Source organism: Tamandua tetradactyla, chromosome 7 (assembly GCF_023851605.1).
Source record: "Tamandua tetradactyla isolate mTamTet1 chromosome 7, mTamTet1.pri, whole genome shotgun sequence".
NCBI lineage: Eukaryota > Metazoa > Chordata > Mammalia > Pilosa > Myrmecophagidae > Tamandua > Tamandua tetradactyla.
In genome coordinates, this window is record NC_135333.1 from 123,982,951 (window position 1) to 124,010,024 (window position 27,074).

At 39.4% G+C, this 27,074-nt stretch overlaps 1 long non-coding RNA gene across 2 annotated transcripts; it reads right to left on the reverse strand.

Moving 5' to 3' along the window:
- Positions 1 to 800: 800 nt before the first annotated feature.
- On the reverse strand, positions 801 to 10,891 carry LOC143642557 (uncharacterized). 2 transcript variants are annotated; one of them, XR_013155738.1, is made up of 3 exons: positions 10,714 to 10,891; positions 5,172 to 5,268; positions 801 to 4,200 (listed from the first exon to the last, which is right to left on the reverse strand). It is a non-coding gene; the product is annotated as an uncharacterized LOC143642557 (long non-coding RNA). The 2 variants fall into 2 exon arrangements; XR_013155737.1 differs by having other exon boundaries at positions 10,681 to 10,891.
- Between the last annotated feature and the right edge of the window lie 16,183 nt (positions 10,892 to 27,074).

Consider the following 27,074-nt stretch of genomic DNA (forward strand, 5'->3'; position numbering starts at 1 on the left):
AATTAACAAACAAAACATTAAGAGATCATTCCATTCTACATATACAATCGGTAATTCTTAATATAGTTGCATATTCATCATTTCTTAGAACATTTGCATCAATTTAGAAAAAGAAATAAAAAGACAACAGAAAAAGAAATAAAACGATAACAGAGAAAAAAAAGATTATATATACCATACCCCTTACCCCTCGCTTTCATTTACCACTAGCATTTCAAACTAAATTTATTTTAACATTTGTTCCCCCTATTATTTATTTTTATTCCATATGTTCTACTCTTCTGCTGGTATAGTAGCTAAAAGGAGCATCAGACACAAGGTTTTCACATTCGCAGAGTCTCATTGTGAAAGCTATATCATTGTTCAATCATCATCAAGAAACATGGCTACTGGAACACAGCTCTACATTTTCAGGCAGTTCCCTCCAGCCTCTCCGCTACACCTTGAACAACAAGGTGATATCTACTTAATGCATAAGAATAACCTCCAGGATAACCTCTCAACTCTGTTTGGAATCTCTCAGCCATTGACACTTAGTCTCATTTCACCCTTCCCCCTTTGGTCGAGAAGGTTCTCTCAATCCCTTGATGTTAATTCTCAGCTCATTCTAGGGTTTTTCTCAGTCCCTTGATGCTGAGTCTCAGCTCATTCCAGGATCTCTATCCCACGTTGCCAGGAAGGTCCACACCCCTGGGAGTCATGTCCCATGTAGAGAGGGGAAGGGTGGTGAGACTGCTCGTTGTGTTGGCTGGAGAGAGAGGCCACATCTGAGCAACAAAAGAGGCTCTCTTGGGGGTGACTCTTAGGCCTAAATTTTAAGTACACTTGACCTATCCTTTGTGGGGTTAAGTTTCATGTGAACAAACCCCAAGCCTGGGGGCTCAGCCTATAGCTTTGGTTGTCCACACTGCTTGTGAGAATATCAAGAATTCAACTTGGGGAAGTTGAATTTCTCCCCACTCTCACCATTCCCCGAAGGGGGATTGCAAATACTTTTCCAGTCACTGATCAAATCACTCTGGGATTCATCGGGGCATCACTCTGGACAAACCAACAAAATCTCATATGCTACCTGAGATTCCAAGTACTTATGACATTCACTAAACTATCTACATGAGTTATATTAGGAAATGCTCTAGTCAAAATATAAATTTTGTAACAAATAAACATTTTTTGCTTTAGTCTCACACATAAGGTGACATTTTAAAGTATTAGTTATCATCTATTTTCAACACCCTGCAATAATGACATTCCTTTGTTCTTCCTCAGGCAAAAACATTTCTTAAATTTGTACATTGTACATTTCACTGTTATTATACACTCTAGGCATTCCTAGATTATACCATCTTAATCTTTACCATCTATCTTTCTTTCTGATTTCATTCCTCCCTCTATCATTCTCACATGCAGGTTCATTCAGTGTTTTAACATAATTACATTACTGTTAGGTAGTATTGTGCTGTCCATATCTGAGATTTTATATTCAGTCCTGTTGCACAATCTGTATCCCTTCAGCTCCAATCACCCAATATCTCACCCTATTTCTATCTCCTGATGGTCTCTGTTACCAAGGAAATATTCTAAGTTTATTCACTAATGTCAGTTCATGTCAGTGAGACCATACAGTATTTGTCCTTTTGTTTCTGGCTAATCACACTCAGCATAATGTCCTTAAGGTCCATTCATGTTGTTACATACTTCATAACTTTATTCTGTCTTACAGCTGCATAATATTCCATCTTATGTAAATGTCACAGTTTGTTTAGTCAACTGTCTGTTGATGGACATTTTGGCTGTTTCCATCACTTGGTAATTGTTAATAATGCTGCTATAAACATGTAAATGTCCATTTGTGTCCTTGGCCTCGTAACCTTTGAGTAGAGACAGCGTATACATGGGTCCTGTTTTTTAAACCATTCTGCCAGACTATGTCTTTTGATTGGAGAGTTTAATCCATTAACATTCAGTTAACATTCAGTGTTATTACTGCATGGGTAGTACTTTCTTCTACTATTTTGCCTTCTGGATTTTATATGTCATATCTAATTTTCCTTCCTTTTACCTTTACTCATGGTCTTCCTTTCTACACTCTTCTCCACACCTCTCTCTTCTGTCTTCACATCTGTCTCTAGTGTTCCCTTTAGTATTTCTTGCAGAGCTGGTCTCTTGGTCACAAATTCTCTCAGTGATTTTTTGTCTGAAAATGTTTTCATTTCTCCCTCATTTTTGAAGGACAATTTTGCTGGATATAGAATTCTTGGTTGGCAGTTTTTCTCTCTTAATAATTTAAATATATTATCCCACTGTCTTCTCACCTCCATGGTTTCTGCTGAGAGATCTGCGCATAGACTTATTGGGCTTCCCTTGTATGTGATGGATTGCTTTTCTCTTGCTGCTTTCAAGATCCTCTCTTTCTCTTTGACCTTGGACATTCTGATTATTAAATGTCTTGGAGTATGTCTATTTGGATCTGTTCTCTTTGGGGTATGCTGCACTTCTTGGATCTGTAATTTTAAGTCTTTCATAAGAGTTGGGAAATTTTCAGTGATAATTTCCTCCATTAGTTTTTCTCCTCCTTTTCCATTCTCTTCTCCTTCTGGGACACCCACAACACATATATTCATGCCCTTCATATTGTCTTTCAATTCCCTGAGTCCCTGCTCATATTTTTCCATTTTTTTTCCCATAGTTTCTGTTTCTTGTTGGATTTCAGATGTTCTGTCCTCCGGTTCATTAATCCTATGTTCTGCCTCTCGAAATCTACCATTGTAGGTTTCCATTGTTTTTTTCATCTCTTCTACTGTGTCTTTCATTCCCATAAGTTCTGTGATTTGTTTTTTCAGACTTTCAGTTTCTTCTTTTTGTTCCTTCCTTGCCTTTTTTATATCTCCCTCAATTCATTGATTTGGTTTTTGATGAGGTTTTCCATGTCTGTTCGTATATTCTGAATTAGTTGTTTCAGCTCCTGTATGTCATTTGAATTGTTGGTTTGTTCCTTTGACTGGGCCATATCTTCAAGTTCCTTAGTGTGATTTGTTATTTTTTGCTGGCATCTAGGCATTTAATTACCTTAATTAGTTTATTCTGGAGATTGCTTTCACTTCTTTTATCTAGGGTTTTCTTGCTGGATTAATTTGTTGTCTATCTGTTCTTTGACATTCTGTTCAGCTTTATCTGAACCTTTAGCTTAGGTTTTGTTTAACAGAGGAGAATTTTTCAGTTCTTGTTTTCTTGTTTCTTGCCCTGCTTGTGTGGTACCTTTCCCCCTCACACACTTAGGAGGGTCTGCTTAGATATTATAGACCCCAGCCAGATTTTCCCAGACCAAACTGGCCTCCTATCAGGAGGAAAGAGTCACCTGCATCGGTTTTCCCTGAGGATGAGACCCAGCAGGTTGAAAGACTTTCCTGTGAAGTCTCTGGACTCTGTTTTTCTTATCCTGCCCAGTATGTGGCGCTTGTCTGACTGCAGGTCCCACCAGCATAAGATGATGTGGTACCTTTAACTTTGTCTGGGGGGTTGTTGGAGACAGAGGAGAGGTTGTAGGCTGGTTTTAATGGCTTCAAATTACCAAGCACTGGTGTCTGAATTCCTTGATGGAGGGATTCCACCTGGGTGGGCCTTCACCCCTCCCCTGGGGAAGGCACAGGCTCCAGATAAGCCCCCAAATGAGCTCACTTCTGCCTATGCCTGGGGCAGTTGCAGCCTGAAGAGTCCTGCTGCTGTATCCAGAGGCAGTCAAGCCTTTGTAGATACACAGCCACAAAAACCTGTTTCCTTCTTTTTTTCCCCCCTTTTTCTGTCAGTCCTGCCCCCTTGGTGCCAGGGCAAAAATGAGCAACCTCCGCTTTGATTGGGTTCACCTAAGCTGGGGGCCTATTTTTAGTAGTCAGAATTTGTTAATTAGTTCCACAATTGGCGTTTGATTGTGCCCAGTCCCTGCTGCTGGTAAAGTCCTTTCCTTTCCCCTCTGGGAAGTGGCCTGTGGGGGAGGGGCGCTGGCCACTGCAGCTTTGGGAACTCACGGTTTTGGGGGGTGCTCGCAGCCGGTCCAGCTGGTCCAGACTGGGGTACGCTGTGTGTCTGGTCACTGACGTGGCCCCAGGAGCTGTTCTGTACTGTTTCTGGTTATTTAGCAGTTGTTCTGGAGGACGAACTAAAACGCGCACGTTGTTAAGCCGCCATCTTGACCTGGAAGCCCTAAAATAGCAAGTTTTGTTATTACTTTTGTCTATGCACTGCGAATATGCCGTATAGCATTGAGCATTAATAGAGGGATATATTGTGGTACAATTGCATTTTGGTAATACCCCATTAACGGGGAATTCTAGGTCAGGAGGCTTTAAACAAACCCATCTTTGATAATTCCCTGCCTCAGAGGGGTGACCAGCTAATAGGTAGGCTACCTTCTCACCACAATTTCGCTGCAACGTATATGTTTCCTCGTAGCAGTCGCAAGTGCCGGCATGAATTTTATTTATCAGCTTTCTGATAGCCTGTGGGTCATCCCAGCCACCATAAGAGCCTCTCAGGAATAAACCCAAAATAATAAGTATACAGGAGTAAAGATTCGTAGTGGTCAAATTCCAATTTTCTTGCATGACTGGGCCCAGTTTGGTCCTCTGGGAACTGGCTAGGGACCAAGAGGAGTTTCCTGGGACCTAGATATTTTTATGAAAGTACCTCTCTGTCCGGGAGGATAGCCAGTTCTCCCAGCTAGAGTGCACAGTTTAATTGTTTCTTTTCAAGGCCATGCGATAGCAACATGAGCTGCATGTAATGACAACATTAGGTGACTAGAACAGACTCCACAAGTATATTTTCTCTTACTTTTGGCTTTCAAATTGGATTTGTATCTGATTTAAGTCAAGGCTATTTTGGGATAAATAGAATTTATACCTAAGTAGTTTATATAAACACTGGATAAAGCATTAAAATATTTTGGCCTAAAAAAATGTGAGTATATATATGACTTGAATATGCTTTAGTGAATAATAGATTTATATACAGTAATGTCATATAAAGTTATAGCTACAGCGATCAGAATTCTTTCTAATGGGTTCCGATCCTTAGGAGCAACTGTCGCAAATCAGGCTGCAAACAACAGGGCTAGTGAGCTAATTGGCAGTAGGAGTTAGCAATGCATGTGATACCAGTGGGGGGGCGTTTACCAGAAAGTTAAGCTCTTAGACTTCAGCTGTGCGTGGGTTAGCCATCTTCGAATGGGCTATAGCAAGGCTTGCCAGTCTGTTAGCGGCTTTAGATGTGCTGGAAAAGAAAAAGAGAGAGAAATCTTTCTCAGGGTGATTTCTCTGCCCTGGACAAATTGTTATTGTCTATTTGTTTTATTAAGCGTTCTGGTAACCATCTGGCAGAATCTAATTCTTTAGAATATATGCAGACTGAGCCTCTGCCCCATATTAGAACAGGATCTGGTCCATGCCACATATTATCTAATGGGTCCTTCCAGAGGACCGTGGCAAACTGTGTTTTGGACTTTGTGTGCCAGAATCACTCTGCAGCAGAACGTCCGTCTTGATCCAAAGTTAAAAAATTTAAAATTAAAAGAGAGTGTGATATTAAGTTTCTGGGTGATCTTTTAGTGGGGGTACCACTCCCCCTTTTTTATTTTTTCAATATTGTTTTTTAAGGATAAATTTGCTCGTTCTACTATTCCTTGTCCTTGTGGGTTATATGGTATGCCTGTGGAATGTTTGATTTGTAGTTGTTGACAAAATTTTGTAAACATTTGACCTGTGTATCCAGGACCATTATCAGTTTTTATATGCTGTGGGGTCCCCAGTGCAGCCATGGCTGCCAACATAATGTGCAACAGTTTGTTTTCCTGCTTCACCAGTCTGGGGCGTAGCAAATATAAATCCACTAAAGGTATCTATACTAACATGCACATATTTAAGATTGCCAAATTCTGGGATGTGCATTACATCCATTTGCCATAATGCATTGGGCACTAAACCTCGAGGGTTAACCCCTAAATGTGGTGTAGGCAGATGTGTGATGCAACCTGGACACTGTTTAACTATTTGGCGAGCTTGTTCTCTGGTGATATGAAACATTAGCCTTAAGGTGCGAGCATTGAGATGATGCAATTTATGAGCTTCTATAGCCTTTGCGACTAGGTCAGGTAATTGGTTGCTGAGGACAATGTTTGCACAGCACGCGACACATGTGGCTTGATCAGCTAATTTGTTTCCCAAGGACGGTGGCCCAGGGAGATTAGTATGAGCTCTAAGGTGACCAATAAAGAATTGTTGGGTTCTATTCCGAATGAGGGATTGTAGTTGAACAAACAGACAAGCTGTTTGAGAAGTATTTTTAATTTGAGCTGCAGTTTCCAATAGTGGCACAGATTGAGCAATATAGGCACTATCTGTATAAAGATTGAAGGATCTGGCTGGATAGGCTGAAAACACTGCTACACCTGCTTGCACTTCCGTTATTTGAGCAGAATCGCAATGCATTGGGAATTGAATAATTTCATTATTGACAACATAAGCAGCGATCCCTGATGAGGACCCATCAATAAATATTAAGAGGGCATCCTCAATTGGCTGCAAGGAAGTTTTAAGGGGAAATACAAAGTCATGAGGGCTAATGAAATGCAAAAGTTTATTGTTAGGGTAATGATTGTCTATTTGGCCAGAGTAAGAGGCGCAGGCGACAGGCCAACAGTCTGTAGTTTGAAAAAACCAATTAACCTGTGCTACAGTATATGGTTGGATAAGTGTGTTTGGATCTTTACCAAAATATTTAACACTTTGTTCTTGACCTAAGAGAATGATATCGGCAACCGCTTGGTAGTAGGGGTAAATAGTTTTTGCGGGAGAAGCGTGCAGATGAACCCACATAATAGGTGCCTTTTGCCAGAACACAGCCGTGGGTGTATAAGCTGTCCAGCAAACTACTAAAACTAATGGTTGAGTGTAATCTATGAAAGTAACAAATTGTGATTGAATAGCCTGATCTACCTTGTTAATGGCTTCACGTCCTTCAGGGGTAATGGTTCTAGGGGAATTAGGGTTAGAGTCTCCCTGAAGAAGGTCAAATAATGGCTTGAGATCTCCAGTAGTTAATTTTAGGTAAGGCCAGAGCCAATTAATGTCTCCTAAAAGTTTTTGGAAGTCATTTAATGTGGATAATTTATCCAATCTTAATTCCATTTTTTGGTTGGTGATTTTATTCCCATATAAGTGGAACCCTAGATATGTGTATGGGTCTTGTAACTGAACCTTTTCAGGGGCTATTTGGAGTCTGTGAAATGCTAAAGCCTTAGTTAAATCATAATAACATTTTAAAACATCCTGGCCATCTTTTCCTGCTATTAATATATCATCCATATAATGAATAATGTACAAAGCTTTCCACTTTTCTCTAGTACCTGAGATGGTTAAACTCATAAATTTCTGGCACAAGGTAGGGCTATTAGCTATACCTTGGGGCAGAACTTTCCATTGGTATCTTTTCATGGGTTCCCTAAAATTGGTGGATGCACTGAATGCAAAGCGTTTTTGATCTGCTGGGTGTAGAGGAATAGTAAAGAAACAGTCTTTGAGATCTATGATGATTTTATAGTAATTGAGGGGGATGGCTACAGGAGAGGGCAATCCTGGCTGTAAGGCTCCCATGAGTACCATAGTTTTATTAACCGCCCTTAAGTCCTGCAATAACTTCCATTTTCCTGATTTTTTCTTAATGACAAAGATAGGTGTATTCCAGGGTGAGCTACTTTCAGTGATATGACCTGCACTAACCTGTTCCTGTACTAACTGTTGTGCAGCCTGAAGTTTTTCAGTACACAAGGGCCATTGATCTGCCCATACTGGCTCATCCGAGAGCCATGTGATTTTTTCTGCATGGGGTACAGGAGGATCAATGATCCCTAGGATAAATTTCCTAGTCCCTTTTTGTCAAGTTGTCCTTTGATCTCTAAGGGTTGTACAATGCTTAATTCATTTTTTCCTAGCCCTTTTTCTGGCCGGAACCCTTGAGAAAGCATTTGAGCAGTGACTACATCACTGGGGCTGAACATAAGGAGTCCTAATTGGGACAATTGATCTCTTCCCCAAAGATTAATGGGGAGCCTTTGGATAACATATGGCTGTATGGTTCCTTGATTTCCTTCCTTGTCTTTCCAGATTAACATTTTTGCACTTTTTTCAGGGTTTTGACTTTGACCTATCCCTCTTAAATTTGTGAGGGTAGGAGAAAGTGGCCAATTTTGCGGCCAAGTCTCTTTTCTTAGGATGGTAACATCAGCACCTGTGTCAACTAGGCCATTAAATTCCCTTTCATCTAACCACAGGGTCAACATAGGTTTGGTGTTAGAAATGGATTGTACCCAATAGGCATCAGAGGATCCAAACCCGCCTGTGCCTCGTTCAAGATTCATAATTTTATTGTCAGTTTCAAATAATGGTAATAACAATAATTGAGCAATCCTTTGATCCGAGGGAATAGTAGTGATGACTTGTGGGGAGGAAGCCATAACCATAATTTCTCCCTTATAATCATTGTCTATGACACCTGGAGAAACGTGGAGTCCATTAATTGTGGAGCTACTTCGCCCTATAATTAGCCCATAGGTGTGTGGTGGCAGAGGACCAAACACACCCGTTCCTAATGCTTGCACTCCCATTTGAGGTGTTAATATTGCGAGGTGGTACAAAGCTGATCGCCCCATAGGCTTGTTTGGGTTTGGGGGCCTGGGGCTGGCCCGGATTCCCGTTTCCCGAGAGGGGAGGTAAGGACTGACCTTGGGCATCGGTTTTGGCATTACATTCATTGGCCCAATGTCTGCTTCGGCGACGTCGAGGGCATAATCTGGGGATTTGATTTTTATTAATAACATTTTTTGATTGCTTACAATTTTTTGCAAAGTGCCCCTCCTCGCCACAATTGAAACATTTTCTTCTTCTTTGTTGAGCCAAGTACTGTTTGACCGTGTAACCCTGTAGAGCCGCGGCCATTGCTAATCCTTGTTGATAAGCGGCTCCAATGTCTGCACACAGCCTTATGTACCCGGAGAGGTCTGTTTTCTTTTTGTATGGGCGGATAGCGGCTTGGCATGCGGTATTAGCATTTTCATATGCCAACTGTCTTACAAAATCAATGCCTGCATCCGCGTTTCCAAATATCCTTTCTGCTGCTGTAATGAGCCGATGTACAAAATCTGCAAATGGCTTGTCGGGTCTTTGCCTAATGTTAGTAAGAGAAGAGCTAAGGTCTCCTTTTGTAGGCAATTTTCTCCACGCTCTGGTGGCTGCCGTTTGAATTTGAACAAAAAGTCCAGGGTCAAATTGCATTTGGGTGTCATTAGTGGCATAGTTCCCTTCTCCTATTAGCATGTCTAGAATCCAGCCATTGCCTGCCTGAGCGTTACGCCTGGCAGTATCTTTACATAATTCAACATATTCTGATTTCCATAGTAAATAATCTCCCCCTGATAATGTAGCACGGGCAATAGTGTGCCAGTCCGTGGGACTGAGCCAATTTTTTGCAATAGATTCTACAATAGCCATGGTATAGGGAGCAGTAGCCCCGTATTGTGCAACAGCAGTTTTTATTTCTTTAATGACTTTGAACTCAAAGCCATTATAGTGTCTCCACGTTTGCCCCTGGTTATCAGTAGTCTCAGTGACGGGGAAAGCCTCAGGTTCTTGCATATCAGTTAAGGTGTTAGAAAATTTGGGATGTTTTTAGAATAGCTCCGCGAACTGGTGGTTTAGCAGGGGTTTGATCAAAACTAGTTTTATTTTTTGCCTTTCCTATTTTTAATTTTTCTAATTGATTTATAAGTTCTTGATGCTCTTCTTCTAATTGAATTTGCTCTTTTAACGTTTCTATTTTTTCTATTAATTCCTTTCTTGGGTCTATGGCAGGCATTACTACCGGCGGCGCTGAGGAGGGAGGAGGCTTGTATGGCGGAGGCCATTCTGGAGAGGGCGGCCATGTTACCTCTTCCTCCTCCTCCTCCCCCTCAGAGCTACTTGTCTGTTCATCTTCCGGATTATTTATTATCTTATAAGTTTTGAGATCCGGGTAAAGCCCTCCCTTATGAATATTTTTGGAATGTTTAATTTGGGCCCTACCCTTTTTAGATTTGTCCTTTTTCCCGATTTGAGTTTCTTTTTCTTCCTCACTTTCTAGAGAAATTAAGTTTTCCTCAAACTTGTTCTTTTTGGTTTTAACTACGACCTTTTCTTCAAGGTCTTTAATATCTATGCTAGGATCTGTCCGTTTCGGATTTGAGCTTCGTTCTTTTTGCAGGAGAGCCTCGCTGGTTTCTACAACTGCAGCGATTTTACTATCTTTAAACCGAACACTAAGAATTTCATTAATAAGACTCCAATATGAAAAAGCCGTTATAGGTACTTTTTCCGGGCTGAAAGTACTGTAAAAGTCCTTTAAGGCGTCTCCTACTCTCCCCCATCTTTTTTCATCTATACCACCTTCTTGAGGAAACCAGGGACATATTTCTTTTAAAAATTCAAAAAATTTTAACAAATCTTTAACTTTAACCTTTACTCCCCATGTCTTTAAAGCATCTTTTAAACCTTCTACAAAAGTTTCATGCTGACTAATTGCTTGTCCCATAATTGCTGACCATTTACCGAGGAACCTGGCTGCAGGGCAGGTTCCCCCACAGTGTCCTCCAATTACCGAGGATCCTGATGGCAGGGCAGGTTCCCTCGCCGTGTCCTCTATTTTCACCCGGCCGGGGTTTCACAGTCTGCGTTCTTCACTGGACCCCTTGTACTCAGGTCCCTGTTTGGGCGCCACTTGACCCGACCCGCGGGACAGACAAACCTGGACCTGAGGGAGGGAGTGAGAATGGGGGACAAAAGACACAGAGAATGGAGACAAGACAGGATTCTGATCAAGTCTCAATTTATTGAGGGCAAATCCAGGGTATATATCCAGTGGGACAAGGGAAGTGCCTTTTAGCAGGTGATGGGCATTGCACTGCGGCTAAGCCAATCCGCAGAGACTAAGATAGCAAAGGCGGGTCAGCCGAGGCTAGTCAGCAGATTTCTGGGCAGAGCAGAGCAGACGTGAGAAAATAGAAACTTAACTTGAGATAAAAACTTAGCCTAAGATAAAAACTTAACTTGAGTTAGTACGTAAGATGGTGTTAGACCATAGGGTGGTCAGCAGATGGCGTCAGACACCAAGATGGCCGGCACACTGCCGGTGCCATAAGCAGCTTCCCACAAACTCTGAAATCTCTCAGCCACTGAAACTGTTTTGTCTCATTTCTTTCTTCCCCCTTTTGGGCAAGAAGTTTTCTCAATCCCATGTATCCAGGTCCTGGCTTATCCCAGGATTTCTGACCCACATTGTCAGGGAGATTTACACCCTGGAAGTCATGTCCCTCATAGGGGCCAAGGCAGTAAGTTCACTTGCCAAGTTGGCTTAGAGAGAGAGGCCATATCTGAGCAATAAAAAAGGTTCTCTAGAGGTGACTCTTAGGCTTATTTTTTCTGAGCAATAAAAACTTTGCAGGAATAAGTTTCATAGGGACAAACCCCAAGATCAAGGGCTCAGCCTATTGATTTGGTTGTCTCCACTGTTTGTGAGAATATCAGGAATTCCCCAGATGGGGAAGTTGACTATTTCCTCCTTTCTTCCTAGTCCCCTAAGGGGGCTTTGCAAATACTTCTTTATTTACTGTCCAAATTACTCTGGGATATATTGGGGTATCACACTAACCTGGACAAACCAACAAGATTTCACGCCCTATTCAAGAGTCCATGTACTTATGGTGCTCAACTAACTGACCATACAAGTTAAATTCGGTAATACACTATGCAAAATATAAATTTTGCACCAAATAAACATCCCTCCCTTTAGTCTCACACAGAAGGTGAAGTTTTAAAATATGGGCAATATCATCCTTTACCCTGTTTTCTGATATACCCCAGTCCTATCCAGATCAGCTTCATTCATATCTCTACTCAAAGCCTGATCACTTTTTCAACTTTTTAAACAGCTCTTCTGTGGTGACCTTCATAGCTTCAGAGCTCTAACTCTGAGTCTCAGGTGTCATACAAATACCCAAAGTTTATGGGAACAACCAGGTTATATACAAACAGCTCAGGATCTCAGGATTTGGAAATAACAGTTACAACTCCAGAATATATGTGACTGCTGTAAGAGCTTCAATCTAGGACCCTTTACAATAGGCCCCAATCTAATAACCCGTGCTCTTGACATCAGTTCACTGAGTTTTTATATTATAGTTAGTCCATATGAATGAGACATGTTAATATTTGTCTTTTTGTTTCTGCCATTTCATTCAACATACAGTCCTTAAGGCTTATTCACCTAGTTGCATGCCTCACAACACCAGGATTCTTTTCTTTATACACATTTTCCTTTAATTATCTGAGCATGTTTGTAATAACTGCTTTGGAATCTTTTTCTACTAAATCTAACACTGGGCTCACTCACTGTAGTTTTAATTGATTGCTATATTTTTCTTATGTATGGATAACACTTTGCTGTTTCTTTGCATATCATATTTTTTCATTGAAAACTGGCAATTTGGGGATAATATATTGTAAAACTATAAATTCTGAGTTTTTCCTGAGGGTTTTTAAAATTTTTCCTGGACTTAAAACTACATAATTTGTTTCTTCATTGGTATACAGTTGTTGATGTCTCTGCTCATTTTTAAAAAATTCTTATTAAAAAAATTTTTTTAAAAGCTTAGCTTCTGGTGGGTCACACTAGTATCTGCATAGCTTAATGGTCAGCCTAGGGTTTCAGAAGAGGCTATGCTCAAACACCTCTAGCTATCTTCTGTCCATCAATCTGTATGTGAGTTAGGACGGGCATTCAGAGTTCAGTGAGTTCTCAAATTCGCCTTGACTTGTTTTTGTTTTTTTTTTTGCATGGGCAGGCACCAGGAATCAAACCCAGGTCTCTGGCATGGCAGGCAAGAACTCTGCCTGCTGAACCATCATGGCCCGCCTGAATTTGTCTTGACTTTTGCTTTCAGAGTTGCTTTTGCAGATCTCTCCTGTGCATGTAAGTTGTTTCCCAGTCAACTAGTGATGTATGGAGTTTCCTGCTAAATTTATGACTTGTCTGCTGCTTACCCCAACCAGGACCATAAACTCAGGTTAGGAGAGAGGTGAGTTTTCCCTGTTTTTTTTTTTCCTACCAAGTTTGCTACTTTTACTGGTAATGCTTGTGGTGTATTTTCCTCTGTCTGAAATTGAGCCTGCTTCCTCTGGCAGCAAAGCTGCTGATTTTCTGGCTAGTTCTGCACTGGTAGCACTGCCATTCTTGCCTACTGAGCTGGAGTGGGGATGAAGGGGGAACAGTTTTCATGAATAAATCATGAACAAAACTGAAGCTGTAGCAGTTTTTCATGGATAAATGTTTCTCAATTTGTTGTTTACCTTTGGTTGATTTTGCAGAGAGCCCAGAAGGTTGTTTTAGGCGGTTTTGTCCAGTTTTATACTTGTTTTTGGTGGAGAGGAACAGTTGACCTCTTCATTCTACCATAACTGTAAGTCTCCCCATTTTTTAATGTTTTTTAAATGTGAAATATAACATATATACAAAAAAATTACAATAGATTTCTAAATACATTTTAACAAGTAGTTATAGAACAGATTTTAAAGTTTGGTAAGGGTATTTTCCACAATTTTTCGTTTTTTCTTCTAGCTGCTCTAAAACACTGGAGACCAATAGAAATATTGATATGATGATTCAGCAGTCATATTCATTTGTTAAATTGTATCTTCTCTGTTACACTCCTCCTCTTCAAAAAACATATATATATATAAGGAATAAATTTCAAAATACATCACAACAGTTAGTTGTAGAACATATTTCAAAGTTTGGTATGGGTTACAATTCAACAATTTTGGGTTTTTATTTCTAGCTGCTCTAAAGTATGAGAGGCTAAAAGAAATATCAGCCTAGTGATTAAACAGTCATACTCATTTGTTAAACCTGACCTTTTCTATATAACTCCACCATCACCTTTCACCTGTCTCCCACTCTTTAGGGGTATTTGGGCTATGCCCATTCTAACTTTTCCATGTTGAAAGGGGCTGTTGATAATATGGGATAGGGGGATGGAACTAGCTGATGTTCTGGAGAGGCTGGCCCCTTGCATTTCAGGACTTATCTGGTTCAGGGACTCATCTGGAGGTTGTAGGCTTTTTGGAAAGTTACCCTAGTGCATGGAACCTTTGTAGAATCTTATATATTGCCCTCAGTATTCTTTAGTAATGGCAGGATTGGTTTTGGTTGGGGTTTGGCAGGTTATGGTAGGTAGCAATATCTAACTGATGTATGTGTAAGAGTGGCCTCCAGAGTAGCCTCTCAATCTATTTGAACTCTCTCAGCTACTGATACTTTATTTGTTACTCTTCTTTTCGCCCTTTTGGTCAGGATTGTTGAGCTGGTGCCAGGGCCAGACTCATCCCTGGGAATCATCTTCCATGCCACCAGGGAGACTTTCATCCCTGGATATCTCCCCATTTCTTTTGAGTTAAGGTTTACGTCATAAAACCTGACAATTTCAGGATAGACATTCACAAGCCCAAAAGGATAAACTGCATCCTAGAGGAAGTCTAGAGAGCAGAGAATACTAAGGATAGAATTTCTTTTCAAAACTGTAAATCCTCTTCTGCCAGCAGCCAAGCAAGTATTTTTGGCTCTTAGTTCAGGAAAGCTGATTCTGAGTCCCGAACAGGGCTCTGATCCATGGGGGATAAATTCTTCAGGGCTGGTTGGGTTAATCCTCAGATAGCTAACTTTGTAAAGTCGTATCCCATGATAAGTACTTTTCCCTAGTATGTTAGTCTTCCTCACTTTTCTCCCATCCCTTCCATTCCCACTGCATACACATGTGCACACGCATGCATAAACACACACAGACCTATATGCATACACACACATCCCAACAAATTGCTTCTAGAGTAATCCAACCGTGGCCTCAGTGAGATAAGCAAACTATATCTGAGGTGCATCAGAAAAGGCCCTGGATGGGCTTCTGAAGACATTTTCCTCCAAGTGCCAAAAATTAGAGTTCACATCTTATTCATTCATTCATTCATTTAATTGATCTGTCCTGAAGCACTTATTATGAAACCAGCACTATGCTAGGAGCTGGGGATATGGTGGTGAACACGCCACAGTTTCCAGCCTAGAGGAACATTTGGTACCAAGGAGTAGGCAAAAGTAAACAAGCACTTAGAATAAAGTGTGATAAACATAATGGCAGAAGACTTTTATAGAAACTCATGGCAGAGGCATTTAGTCCAGACTTGGAGGATTAGTGAAGGCTTCCTAGAAGAAGGGATGTATAAACTGAAACTAAGGAATGAGTCAGAGTGAGGCAGGAAGCTGGTTTATGCTGCATATTATCCATAAACATTCAAACCCAGACAAGTTTAACTCAACCTTCCACCCACTTGCTATAATTCTAGGTCACCTCCTCTGCTTTGCCTCCCTGCCTGTCTTATCTATGTCATTTGGCATGTGATCCTTTAAAGGAATGCCAGTTCAAATTTAACGTTTTTTTGAGCTAGATAGATTTAAGAAGGTAAGAATGGAGCAATAAAAACAATCCTTGACCTGAAGATTAAGGAATAACTCTCGCATTTCCTTGGCAGCATGATATGTGAACCCAATTGACCTGGCTTCTCTAGAAGATTCATACAGTTGATGGGGGTTGGACTAGATGACCGTGAAATTCTAGTCCTGGATCTGCCATTGAATAGTTGTGTGACTTTAGACAAGTTTCTTAAATTCTATTGTCTCCTTTGCTGTTAAGTCACCCCCACCCCTGTTACCTTCTACCTTTAAATATAAAGTGAATTGAGCTTGAGTTTTTTTTCACAAAGCTAAATGGAAATAATTCTTGAATGGCTGTCCCATAGAAAGCACGCTGAGGTCCCCATTAAATTGACTAAAGTGCTACATTCAGTGTTAGGGTAGAATTTATGAGTAGAGATGGAGTGCTTACAATCTCCATGAGCAGCTTTCTCAGGCTTACCCTGCATGTGTCTCATACATCTCTTTCTTGCATGAAAAGAGGTTGAAGATGGCTTCCATTGTGTCCCTACAGATTGCACATACTTGCAAATGTTACTGATCAAAGCAAATCGGATCTGTAGGTAGGGACAGGCAGCAGGGAGCACACGATGCGCCCACTTCCTGCTCTTCCAAGTTACTTTACATTTCTCTCTCTTATTGGCCAGTTTTCCTGGAGAACCTCAACTTCTAACTTGGACTAGGCAAAAAACCTACAGGGAATGAGGTAGCCTCACTCTCTGGCTCACTACAAGTGTCCACATGCTATGTGGAAGTTTAAGTCAAAAGCTAAAATAATGCTAAATCGTGTTCTGACAACCCCCACAATAAATATGATTCAGAAGTCTTGGCTGATGCAAGAAGGAATGAAGTTGTGAGGTATGCAAGTAGATGAATGAACCTTAAGAGCTGAATGTTGAATGAAATGTCAACAACAAAAAGACAAATATTATTATGCCTCAATTATATAGACTAACTATAATATAAAAATTAGGTGAACTAAAGTCGAGAACATGGGTTATCAGGTTAAGGTTTATTGTAAAGGGTCCTAGATTGTAAGCTCTTACAGCAGTCACGTATATTTAGGATGTGTAATTGTTAATTCTAAGTTCTGAGATACTGAGTTGTTTGTATATAACCTGGTTGTTCCCAGAAACTTAGGGTATTTATGTGACACCTGAGACTCAGATTCAGAGCTCTGAAGTTACGAAAATAGCAGTACCCCATACAGAAACTGTTTAAAAAGTTGAAAAAATGATCAGACATCAAGTAGAGACATGAATGAAGCTGATCTGGATAGGACTAAGGTATATCAGAAGACTGGGTAAAGGATGATATCATTCCATGTCTTAAAACTTCAACTTCTGTGTGAGACCAAAGGGAGAGATGTTTATTTAGTACAAAATTTTTATTTTGGGTAGTGCATTTTCTAATTTAACTTATTAGACAGTTTCGTTGAACACCATAAATACATGGAATCTTGAATAAGGCATGAGATTTTGTTGTTTTGTCCAGGTTAGTGCGATGCCCCCATAAATCCCAGAGTGATTTGGATAGTGGAAAAAATAAGTATTTGCAGCGTCCCCTTAGGGAATGGGAAGAAAGGGAGAAAGATTCAACTTCCCTATTTGTAGAATTTCTGGTATTCTAGCAGGCAGTAGGGACAACCAAATCAATAGGCCGAGGCCCTGATCTTGGGATTTGTCCCTATGAAGCTTATTTCTGCAAAGGATAGACTAAGACTACTTAAAATTAGGCCTAAGAGTCACCCCCAGAGAACCTCATTTGTTGCTCAGATGTGGCCTCTCTCTCAGCCGACATGGCAAGAGAACCCACTGCGCCCCCACACCCCCCATGTGGGACATGACTCCCAGGGGTGTGAATCTCCCTGGCAACATGGGACAGAAAGCCTGGGATGAGCTGGGAACCAGCATCAATGGATTGGGAAAACCTTCTTGTCCAAAAGGGGGAAAAAAGAAATGAGACAAAATAAAGTGTCAGTGGCTGAGAATTTTCAGAGTTGAGAGGTTGTCCTGGAGGTTATTCATACATATCATATAGATATTCCTCTTCAGTTTATGGTGTATCTGAGTGGCTAAGGGAAAGTACCTGAAACTGTAGAGTTGTGCTCCAGTACCTTGTTTCTTAAAGATGATTGTATGAAGATATAATGTTTACAATGTGACTGTATGATTGTGAAAGCCTTGTGTCTGATGCTCCTTTCATCTAGGGTATGGACAGATGAGTAAAAAATATGGACAAAAAAATAAACAAATAATAGGGGGAACAAAGGTTAAAATATATTGGGTAGATGGAAATACTAGTGGTTCATGAGAGAGAGAGGGGTAAGGGGTATGGTATGTATGAGTTTTTCTTTTTTCTTTTTATTTCTTTTTCTGAAGTGATGCATATGTTCTGAAAAATAATCAAAGTGATGAATATACAACTGTGTGATGATATTGTGAACTTGATTGGACATCATGTGTGGAACGTTTGTATGTTAAGAATGTTTGTGTTTGTATGTTGTTTATCAATACAAATATTAAAACAAACAAACAAACAAAGGAAGTTGGCTGAATGTTAGATCTTTTTTAATTTATTTTATTTATTAAGTATACTAACATACAAACACAAATATTCTTACCATATGTTTGTGATTCCATTTTACATATATATCAGTAATTCACAATATCATCACATAGTTGTATATTCATTATCATAATCATTTCTTAGAACATTTTAATCAATTCAGAAAAAGACGTAAAAAGAAAACAGAAAAAAATTCATACATACTATACCCCTTACCCCTCCCTTTCATTGATCACTAACATTTCAATCGACTAAATTTATTTTAAATTTGTTCCCCTTATTATTTATTTATTTTTAATCCATATGTTTTACTCATCTGTCCATAAGGTAGATAAAAGAAGCATCAGACACAAGATTTTCACAATCACACAGTCACATTGTGAAAGCTATATAATCATCTTCAATAAACATGGCTACTGGAACACAGCTCTACATTTTCAGGTATTACACCTTACACCTTAACTAAAAAGGTGATATCTATTTAATGCATAAGAATAACCTCCAGGATAACCTCTTGACTCTGTTTGGAATCTGTCAGCCATTGACACTTTATTGTGCCTCGTTTCTCTCTTCCTCCTTTCAGTCAGCAGGTTTTCTCAATCCCTTGGTGCTGAGTCCCAGCTCATTCTAGGATTTCTGTCTCACATTTCCAGGAAGGTCTGCACCCCTGGGAGTCAAGTCCCATGCAGAGAGGGGGAGGGCAGTGAGTTTGCTTGTCGTGTTGGCTGAGAGAGAGAGGCCACATCTGAGCAACAAAAGGGTATGTCTTGGGGGTGACTCTTAGGCCTAATTTTAAGTAGGCTTGGCCTATCCTTTATGGGGTTAAGTTTCAAATGAACAAACCCCAAGCTTGGGGACTCACTTTGGTCGTCCCCACTGCTTGTGAGAATATCAAGAATTCTCCACTTGGGGAAATTGAATTTTCACCCTTTCTCGCCATTTCCCCAAGGGGAGTTTGCAAATACTTTTTAATTCACTGTTAAAATCACTCTAGGATATATCGGGCCATCACTCTGGACAAACCTACAAAATCTCATGCCCTATGCAAGGTTTCATGTACTTATGATGTTCAATTAAACTGTCCACCTAAGTTATATTAGGAAATGCACTAGTCAAAATATAAATTTTGTACCAAGTAACCATTTTTTTGCTTTAGTCTTATACATAAGTTAAAGTTTTAAAATATTAATTACCATCTATTTTCAACACTCTGCAGTATTGACATTCCTTTGTTCTTACTCATGCAAAAACATTTTTAAATTTATACATTTAGTCGCTATCATTGTACACTCTTGGTATTCCTAGATTATACCATCTCAGTCTTTATCATGTATCTTTCCTTCTGATTTCCTTTGTGCCCCCAGCCCTCCTCCCTCTATCATTCTCACATTCAGCTTCATTCAGTGTTCTAACATTATTGTATTACAGTTAGGTAGTATTGTGCTATCCATTTCTGAATTTTTACAGTCAATCCCGTTGCATAATCTGTACCCTTCAGTTCCAATTACCCGATATCTACCCCATTTCTGTATACTGATGACCTCTGTTCTTAACTGAAATTCTCCAAGTTCATTCATTTGTGTTAGTTCATGTCATTGAGACCATAGGATACTTGTCCTTTTGTTTCTGGCTAATCTCACTTAGCATAATGTCCTTAAGGTCCATCCATGTTGTCACATACTTCATAACTTTATTCTGTAAATGCTTAGCCCAGGACTTGATTTATAGAAAGGGCTCAATAAATGTTGATTGTTAGCATTATTTTTTACCCCTGTATATCATTGGAGGCTGCATAATATTACATCATATGTATATATCACAGCTTGTTTAGCCACTCGTCTGTTGATGGACATTTTGACTGTTTCCATCTCTTTGCATGAATGTCAGATCTTAAGAATGCTTAAGGAGTCAAGGTTGCCCTTTCTGATCTATCCTAGTTTCCCAGTTTTAGAAGAAATGTCTTTTCATTTGACATTCCTACTCGGAAGGTGGTAGGCAACCCTTTCAATTCAGTGTAAACCAGGGGTTCTTGTGTGATCCAAGTAATAGGGGAGAAACTTTTGCAAGACTGTGTGTTTGTATGTGTGTGTGGTATGTGTGTATGTGTGTGTAGGTGTGTGGTGTGCACGTGTGGTGTGTATTCATGTATGTGTTGGGTGTGTGTGTGTATGTGTGTGTGTGTGTTGTGGAGGAAACAGGGGGTGTCAGGTTGGTTTTCATTTCATCTGGGGAAAACTGAATGTGCATGGTAGGGCTGTCTACAACTGGCACATGTAAAGGGTAATGTTTACCAAAGACCCATTGTAACCTGCCAATAGCAATGTCTACTTGACTTTCCTGTAGAAGGGACAGATACCCTAGAGTTTGTATAAGGTCACTAGCTTTCAAAGTGGGAGTTTCCCACTGTCCTAGGTTTGAAAGCCTCCAATGAGATACAGAGATAAAAAATAATGCTAGCAATCAATATTTATTGGGCCCTTTCTATAAATCAAGTTCTGGGCTAAGCATTTACATACATTATCACCTTTAAGCTTATGAAGTATTATTTTATCCTGTTTTGTAGAAGAGGAAACAGGCTCATAGAGGTTATATATAACTTGCCCAAGTTCACACAGCCAATAACACTGATATGAACCTAGGAAAAGCTGCCCAGGTCTTGGAGCCAAGAGATTTTGGCCAATCTGCCTCAAACAAATCATTGAACCTTTGTCTCTGAATGACATTCTGCAATTTGATCATGAGCAAATATTCAAAGGACATTGCAATCTCCATCTGGGAGTGCTGTCCTTGCACATTGGAACATCCACTGCACATGCCGAAGCTGAGCGGCCACTTGTGTGGTTTCATGAGGGCTCATGGTGCCTTCTCCTCTCAGATTGTTATTTCCCAAATGTCACTGGTGTACTGTAGGATAATTTTGCCTCTAGGAGTTGTTTTGGGGATTGAAATAATCAGCAAAGTGCTAAATGGCAATTTTAAGCATGACCAGTCCAATGACTAAGTCCTAGTGCCCTTCAAGGCTTACATTTGTATTTCTACTTCTTTTCTCTAAGCCAGTCCCTATCAAAGTCATGATCACATGCCCAAAAAAATTGGCCAACTAATTTCTATCTACTAAATAATTACACGTGCACATTGTCTAATCACTGCACAACCTTTATTCCAGTCAAACCAAAATGGTTCACAATCCACAAACATCTTATAACCTTTGTTGTCCTGTATTGTTCATTTGTTACAGGAAAGGTTGTGCGACCAAAGGTGGTGGATGCTTTTGTCTGATGCTCTCAAATGACCAATTTCTGAGACACCAGGGTTTCAAAGAGAAAAAAAGTTTATTGCTAGGCATGAAGCAGGAGATCAGCCCAAAAATCTTTCTCCCCAAACTGCAGTAATTCTGATAGTTTTATAGTATTAAAACATGGGCTGGTTTTAGGATAATGAGCACAATGGCCCCAGATAATGTAATGAGAGGTGATTTAATTATTGACCATGCACAGATTGATGACATGCTTAGTCACAGAACATATGTAAGAAAATGGCGGCCTTAATATGGTGATGGATGTGATTTTTAGTATGACAATAAGGTATAGGTGACTTACAGGTTAAAGCCTAAGCTACTGTGTATGTCAGGTGGGCTCATTTTGGTTAGATCCAGCTATGGTTAACAAGATAACTTTGAACATGGGGTGGCTTAGTTCTGGGCTAACCCAAGACCCTTCATTAATAAATATTAGGAGCTGTTTTCTGTGATCACAAGACTCCAAAGTTGAAAAACTGGATAAAATGAGTGTAAGAGAGGGTTTGCACAAGGTTTTTACAATTACAAGGGCACAAGATAAAGGCTATAAAATCATTATCAGAGGTCAAAGCAGTTGGATTACAGGTCAAAGATTTCGGGTATTTCCCTTTTTCTACTCCAATATACCAGAAAGCAAAAAGAAATAACTAGATAATGATTCGGCATCCATAATCATTCCTTAAATCCTAATTTCTCAGTTAAGTTCTAGATGGGAACCTGGGGAGAATAGAGAGTCCCACTTCCACAACACAGATCTACAGCTCAGGTTAGAATCAACCTCCATTTCAGTCTCTGACACAGGACAACTCAAACATTTCTAGAAGGGAAAAGTATACCCTGGAATGCCCTTTCCATCTTCTCTACCCAACTAATCCCCACAAGTCCTTTGAGGCTCCCTTTAACCTTCCCTGAACCCTTCCCATTTTGGGTCACTGTTCAGCTGAACTCCCACAGCCTGCATGCTTATTACCTTTAATTGTAATTGTGCCTTTAAGCAGACTCTGCATATCCTGAGGGTGAGGACATTGTTTTTGATTTCTGTGTCTCCAGCCCATACTACAATGCCCTACTTATAGGAAGTGCTCAGTAATGTTTGTAGGATGAATGCCACATGATTATTTACTCCCTAAAAAAAAAAAGGTATATCTGTCAGACATATTTTCTCTTAAGAGCAATGTTGTTTCTGTTGTTCCCAAGCAGATACCATAGGAAGTGCTTGATGATACATTTAGTAAGCCTTACCTGTGTTACAGATCACCATTTATCTTAAAACAAGCAAGCAAAACTCAAACACACACACCCATAAGACTTTTATTTTCCTTATTATATAAGCAATATTTTCTCATTGTAAGACATTAGAAAATATGAAAAACAAAAAAGGAGGAAATAATAGTGAGCATAATTCTACCACTCATACATAGCCACTATTAATATTTTTGTGACCATACTTGCACACTTTTCTTTATGCTTTGGACATGGACCTTAGTGTTCATGTGATATTTTTTTCTCCTAATATATAAGCATTAAATAGCTTTTATATCATATTCAGACTACATACTTTTTTTATTGTATGAATGTGCTGCATTTTATTTACCGACTGATTGGATCGCTTCCAACTCCACAACACTGCAAGGTTTAAGTTGGTATTTTATTATTAGCTTAGTATAAATTTGGGGGAATAAAAATGCAGGCCCAATAAGTATGCATATCTTATGTGAGTTTTTCTTTTTTATGGACTACCACATTATTCTCAGTCCCCACCATCAGTGCAAGAGTGCCCGGGTCCTTGAATTCCTGCCAACCCTGAACTCTGGCATTGAAAACGAAACAAAGTACACAGGACAATCATTGCAAAGTCATTCTTGTTTTACTTGGGGAGGTTAAATTCTTTTTCACATGTTTATCGGTGCTTTTTTTTTTTTTATGTGAAGTGTGTCCTTGGCTTTTTTTTCTATTGGGTAATTTAAATAACTTGTTTTGCATTGGAGTTACATCAATTCCCATGAGCCATCTGACTCAAAGGCCATTTTGTAATGACAGATGTTACATCAGGTTTGAGCATCTGTGACTTTATCTAAATGTCCTTGAGCAAAGCCTTTTATGAGTAGAAAAGGTTTTTCTGAGGGGCTACTTTGAAAATTAAAATTAATGTCTGGTTTTCTTAAAGTTGTAGTTAAAAATATCATTTTTCTTTAATCATGTGTTCATTTTATAGATCTTATTATTCTATTCATAAAATTTAGCAAATTTTATCAATTATTTCTAAAGGGGACTTTGATATTTGATTCTGATAATTAAAATCCCTTGAACACTTTAAGCTGTATTCATCCATTTAACATGTTAAATTTTCTTTTAAAATACATCAATTCAGTGTCTGATAAACAAACCACTAAATAAGCTTTATAAATAAAATAACACAACAGGTAAATATGACAAAGCCAAGTTGTCTTACATTTTCTAATGCTGTTTATGAATTTGGCACAATTTTATCTTAAAACCACAAATCTACTCAAATACTTATTATACATTTTAACATTGGATTTATAAGGCTAATCTGTTGGATAATTTTAGTAGGCCAAATTCTTTTATATGTTTCATGTACTTAAAATACTATATATGTTTATGCTATTCCCAAAAGTAATTCAAATAATAATAATAACAATAATAATTCATGTTCGGTTTACTCGACCATATCTATACTAATTCTAAATCTCCTCAGACATTTACCCACTCAGGAGGAAATTATTTTATCCCAAGTAGTTTAAGATTGCCCTTTAAGGTGCCTGAGGTTGCATATAGACCTGCGATTTTGGTTGGGATGAGATATTTTTAGTTGTAGGTATCTAGGGTGATTTTCCTCACAATAATGAGGGGCAAGTATTACTAGGAATCTCTTTCGATGACTCCATGCCAATAGAAATGTTAAGCCTGGCCCTCCAGATTGGGGGACTGAGGGGAAGTTTTCACCCAACTCTCGCCTCCTGGATTCAGAACTCCTAATTCACAGGCTGATTTAAACCCCCATCCAGGTTGTTTCACAAACTAATTGGATCCAATTGATCTGTTTTCAGATTTTATTCTAAGCTGAATTTTTTCATATTCTTCCTATCTGTAGTGCCATACTTCTTATAGATATTCAAATGGCAAGTGATTGCATGTCTATAATTCAAGGGTGACAGTTCTAAGGTCACTCTACTGACAACAGCCTAGATTTTTTTTTTTTTTTGGCCCAGGCAAATAAATAAAACAAGATAAGTGCAAAGTTTTTAAGTTATTTGAATAATCACTGGCAGCTTTCTAGGTTTAACACAACCTTAAGGTCCTCCTTCCTTCCTTTCTCCCCTCTTTTGCAAATCACCACAATCACATATTATAACTTGACTTATAAATATTGAGTCCCCCAGTTGATGCATAAGGCAACTATTGACTCTAAGTGGGGTGACAGCCTCAGAATTTGGGGATAAGATTAAAATTAATGTAATTCTCTGAATATGAGGCGAGTCATACTAGAAATAATTCCACCCAAGAGATGGTTTGCAAGTGTCATGCTGTAGAGGCATGGGAAACTCTTGTTTCATTCGGGACAAGATACGTCCTCAGGAAAGCAGGCCTGGAACATAATGTACCTACAGTACATGCATGTACTCAACACACTGTAACAAGTGTGAGTGCTTTGGGGTTCTAACAGAGGGATGATGGGTTACATGGGGCCTAGGGGAAGGTAGCCAGAGAGAAGGGGTATGTATGCCTGCTGGGCTGCTGCCTTGCCCATGAGAGAGACTATTGTGGCCCTGAGGGCTGCTGCTGACTAACATGACTCTATTCTAGAGTGGAGAGAGGACAATTCACTTAGAGTACTAGCTTAATGGAAATAATCGTTAAAAACATCTAATTTCTTTGGCTCTAAACTTGCCCTTACTAAACAGCTTTTTGATCTATGATTGAGACTCCAGGTGTTCTTAATCTCACCCACATGTTAGTGTCCTGTGAAAATACCCTAAGGAGATATTACATCTGCTGATAGCTTCCCCAGTAAATTGGGTTCTCAAACCAATTATGATATTCACTCTGTGTGCTCTGACTGGACTGTTCCAATGGATTCCTGATACCAGTGTCTTTTTCTCCTGGATTCATCAGATTCCCCAGAGCAGCTCTTCCAGCCTCCTGCCTAGAAAGCTCAGGTCTGTTGCCAGCATTCTTGTTGCGAAACACAGGAAGACTGGACCTAGGGATTCTTCACTCACTATGTAAATTTCCCTTCATCCCGTTTTCAGTACTATATCTTTACCTTCAGCTATGCCAGGTGTCTCCCCTCCCATCTAGATGCTCTTTGTTTTACCCTCTTTACAAGAAGAGCCTCGGATTTTCTTCCCAGGTTTGAGAGGGCCAGTTGCTGCAAGGTTTGTATTTGGGAGGGAATGTGGAGGATGTTTCTTAAATAGGTTTTCATACTATTTAAATCCTCATTTGCAGAGATAGCTAATATCCTACTTCTTGAGCCCAAAGGCTGAGCTGCTTCTTGGCCATCCCCATTGATGGCTTGCTATTGAACATTTTAAATTCTGATAAATCATTTACCACTTGTCCATTTGCTTTCTATCTTCTAAAAATGTTAGTGTTGAAAGTCTTCTCTTTTTCCAAGTGGGCTTGTCTTATTAAAAGAGGTATTTTAGTAAGATGTAGTAGTATTTAGTGTATTTTCAGTAAAGACCATACATAAATGAATGGGCTAAATCTGACATTATTATGGCTTTACTTAATCCCCAATCTCAAAGGTCACAATGCATGCATGAACAGGTTCTTGGAACCTGTCCTGTTTTTTTTTGTTTTTTTTTTTTAAGTGTTCATAACACCTAGCCCGAGAATGTCAAAAGCAGGGAGAGGTTCCTTATAACACAGTCTAGAACCTAGCTATTCAAAATGTGTTCTGTAGACCAGCATTACTGGCATCACCTGAGAACTTATTAAAAATGCAGAATCTCAGGCCCCACATCAGGCTTATTGATTCAGAAACCACATATTAACAAAATCCCAGGCAATTTATAGCCAAATAAAAAAAAAAAACCAAGCAAACAAAACAAAACTTTATACAACAATTCTTGGGGATATGACCTACAGGGAAACAGTGGCTAGTCGTATAAGTTTAGGGGTGGTAATACCAAAACAATTCCTGAAACTTCCAGCTCTGAACAGAAGTATCCCAGCTGCAGGACATAGGCTGTATAAGTGACTAAAAAAAGGTGCCAAATATATACAGAGTTTACCTTAGGGGAAAGAGTGTAAATACTGATGTACAACTTGTTATTTTTGGGGAAGCCATATTAAAAAAGAGAATTGGTTCTTATTATAAAAGCCTGGTAAATAAGTAACTGTTGCTATAATAAAGACATTAGAATGGTCAATTCACCCTTGTCTTTGTCAACACTTTGCCTTTAAAGAATTAGAAAGAAGAGTCTGCTGCCCTGAAAATAAGGTTATCTAATCCATCTTCCAGATCCAAGATATTAAACTCCAGGAGAGAAGCTCACAGATTGGGATTAGGTCATTTGGGGCAAGCAGTGGGAAGGACTATGTGCTGGAAGGATGCAGCTATCAGCTTTATATCATTGTA